Raw genomic sequence first — 3,719 nt, 5'->3', positions numbered from 1 at the left:
CCCCAGGAGCGCTCGCTCTGCGCGTCCCGCCCACGGAGCCTGTGCGATGACGGACTCGGCCCCCCGCCGCCGCTCTCTGCCCCCGATGCCAAGGACGTTACTGGTGTGATGTCCTTCCTTCGCACCGAGAACTCCGCCCTCTGCTTCCAGGTCGCCCAGCGGCGTCGGCGAACCTGGGGGAGAAAGCGCCCACCAAAGCATGGGGGCCCGAGCGCCCGAGGGGCTGGGCCCTGGGGTGCACCCTGAGGGGAAAGGAGCCTGAGGGGGAGCCCTGAATCGAGCCCCCCCCCTCAGAGCCAGCCGCATTAGGGTGCGGCCCTCTTCCCCCACGACCCTGCCTCGGTGTGGCAGGTGCCTGGACCATCTCTGCTGGGAGAATTCGAGGAGCAGAAGGCGGCGCCCACAGCCCAGGGAGGCTGCGCTGCTCCGAGCGGAGAGCCCGCGTGCAGAGGGGGTCACCGCTGGACAGCACCAGTGGCCGCACTGCTGTGGCGCGTGGCCACTGCCACAGACACAGCGGAGCAGCCAGGGCTGAGGCTGAGCGGCCACGACGGCCACTCGGCTCCACACTGCCTGCATGGGGCCTTCTGTGGCAGGGGAAACCCCCGCCTGCGGTGACCACCTGCATGGGAGCCGGGGACAGCCAGTCGCCTGCCGCCGTGGCCAGCACAGGGAGCTGGAGGACACGCGGCTTCCCGCCATTTTCCTTCCTGCCGTTGTTTTCAGGCTTCGGCGCGCTGAGCTTGTGCTCAGAGAGGGGGCTGGCCTTGTCCGCCCTGGGATGAGGGGTCCAGGCAGGGGCGAGTGGTGTGCAGGGGGGTGTCCTGTGGCCACGGAGGAGCAGCTATATGTAGGGGAGCCCCACTTCCCCGCGGAGAAGGAGCCAGAGCGGGGTGTGACCCACTTTCGAAACACTGTTTTACCTGCTACTAGGTCACCGCGGCGAACGGCGGCATTTCGGAAGCGCCTCCTACCCCAGGCCCCACAGGGAGGCCCCTGGTTCACACCCCGTGATCAGACCCCTGGAGGGCGGCTGCCGCCCCGGGGCACACTGTGGGCCGAGATGGCACCCTGGGTGCAGCTGTCCGGGAAGGTCATGTCGCTGCAGGGAGCTGGCTCCGTGCGGTCGGAGGCTCGCTGCCCCGCCGGCCGCTGAGGGACATCCCGGGGAGCGCCCAGCCGGGAAGCCCTGGCCACTCAGGAGAGCCGGGAAGGACCTGCCCGTTTCTTCTTGATCTGGACCAGCTAAACAAAAAGAAGCATCCTGAAGCCTGCGGGAAACTGGGTGCCAGTCCCCAAGGCTCCAAACGCAGACCTGGCCACCCCGGGCCACGTCACTCACTGGTGACGCAACTGCCCAGGCCGCACGACCCCCCAGCATCTGCTCTCCCGAGAGTCGGCCTGGCCCAGGGCCCTCGGGGTACGGGAGAAAATGAAGCCATGTTTGGATGGACGGAAACTCCCCCACCAAAGCCGGCCGGGAATGGACAGAAATGTGTCTCCGGCAGCGGTGCTCGAACGCGACCACCCCCGTCACCTTGCAGCCAGCAACTGCCGCAAGATAATGAACTTAGTTCTCAAACAATAGCATGTCTTCATCCTTTTCCCCAAGAAAAAATAACCTTTTCTCAATAAAAATAAAGAGTGAAAACGGCACTTCCCAGTTAACCGTGGCAGACAGGACACGCTTGTTTATCTCCATCTCTTCCTGAAATACCACTAAAATGACAGTAATGGGATTACAAAAAGTCAAGGGCTCAGGAGGTCGTAGGAAACAGGATAAGGTATGACAGCCCAGAAGGGCGTGATCAGGTGGAGACGCGCGGTGGAGGAGCGGGAAGGCTGGAGCGGCCGGGAGCCGAGACTGCCCTCAGCGGGAGGCCTGCGCCGGCCACGCCGCAGAGCCACGGAGGCTCGGTGCGGGTGCCAGGCGCTGGAGGCCTCCGCGAGGTCCCGACCGGGGAGACAGAGGTGACCGGCAGGATCGACGAGGACCGGAGACCCCAAGTCCCTCCCCTAAGCCAGGCTTCCGGAGCGGCCGCCCTGCCCCCGCCGAAGGAGGCTGCCAGTGAAGGGCGGACCCTGACGCTGTCTGGACCCGGGCACACCACCAAGTAAAGGCGTGCTGAATGTTGGGGACCAGCATCCCTCTGACGCCTGCAGCTCACAACCTCCGGAAAGGAGTCTGGGGTTCTTTATCTCGAGAGACTTGCCCACACCAGGGAAGGCTCCTTGGCCCCGCTGTTGGCATCCTGCCCCGGCCTTGGCCAGTCCCTCCCTGGACACCCCATGGACGGACTCCGAGCCAGTGTGTCCATCAGCCTTCACCCACCTGAGCCATGTGGGAAGTCCCCCATTTGAAAGATGGAATCAAAGCAAATAAGCCAGGACAGACGGCGCTAATGAAACAGCGCCAAGGGAGAAGGGCGAGACCCAGCGAGCGAGGTTAATCGTCTCGGGGGCCAGGGGCTTTGCATTCTTGAAATGAGGCTGCACGTCTTTGAAAGGAACATCCAGCAAACAACACAGACATCGTGGGAATTAAAAATACGGAGAAAATGCGTTTTTCGTGCAAGAGAAGATTTAAGCGATAAAGAGGAGGAAATACCCAAAAGTAGGAGATAACTTCAAAGAGCTGGAAAAGGAGCGAAAATAATCGGAACCTAGAGGGTTGTCCAGGAAGTGCAGCACTGAAATAGCAGAAGTGCCGCACAAGGAAGCAAAGCGAGTGAAAGGAAGATGATTAAGAAGTTTTGTTTTTCTCTAAATGGTCTGAAAACCAAAGGCCATTAGTCACTAGATGGGTCTGCCGGGCACGCAATGCACGCAAATCACGCTAATCACGCTGCATGTCGGTGAGTATCAAAGTCGCAAGACTCCAGGAATAAAGGGAAGGTTCTAAAACATGCCTGAAATGATGAGAAAGAAATGGGTCGTGTCCAAAATAAAAAAAAAAAACCAAGACCCAGGGATTAAAGTTCTCGACAGCAACAGCAGGAGCGAGGCAGCGAAGAATCCCGCCTTCAGGATACGAAATGAGACGCCAGAAATCCACACAGGCCAGGGCTAGCTGATTGTGAGGGGCCAGTAACTTCGCTGCACCATTTCCTACACTGGGAAATGCACGTAGGAGCAGAGATGGTCGAGGAAAGGTGCCCAGTTCCAACTAACAAACGATACTAGTCCGTTCCCCAATGTGCCGTGGCATCAGGAAAAGTCTTACACTTGATCTTAGCCAAAGACCAAGAATCGATAAGAGAAATTTTATATTCAGGTAAAATTTTCAGGTATGAAACCAATAAGCCTAAAACGTAAAATTTTCAAGTAAACAATATACAGGCAATGATTCACTTCAGGAAAAAAACACCAAGGTGGCCAACAAGATCACTGGAACCAAAATACGCGACTCTGCATAGTCGCATCAAAATAATATAAAAGCTGAGTACGACTTGAAGCTACCTCACCACCAGCACCACCGCCTCCCCAAATCTTCATAAAATCTTCACCAGGAGCGGAGAACTATAAATCCTCAGAAAAACACTGACTGACCTGCGACTGTTTCTCAGGGACTCAGGGCCTCTGGATTCCGAGACCTCAGCTGGGCACTAACAATGTGTTTCCCCGGCTGTCAGGCTCTGGGGGTTCGGTTTCACATTCAGGCTGCAGCTCGCCTTGGTTCAGTTGTGGGTTTCTTGTCTTAACATTTCCCAAATAATCAG

This window comes from Condylura cristata, unplaced genomic scaffold (assembly GCF_000260355.1).
Source record: "Condylura cristata isolate star-nosed mole 26May11 unplaced genomic scaffold, ConCri1.0 scaffold00011, whole genome shotgun sequence".
NCBI lineage: Eukaryota > Metazoa > Chordata > Mammalia > Eulipotyphla > Talpidae > Condylura > Condylura cristata.
This window is presented reverse-complemented; position numbering follows the sequence as displayed.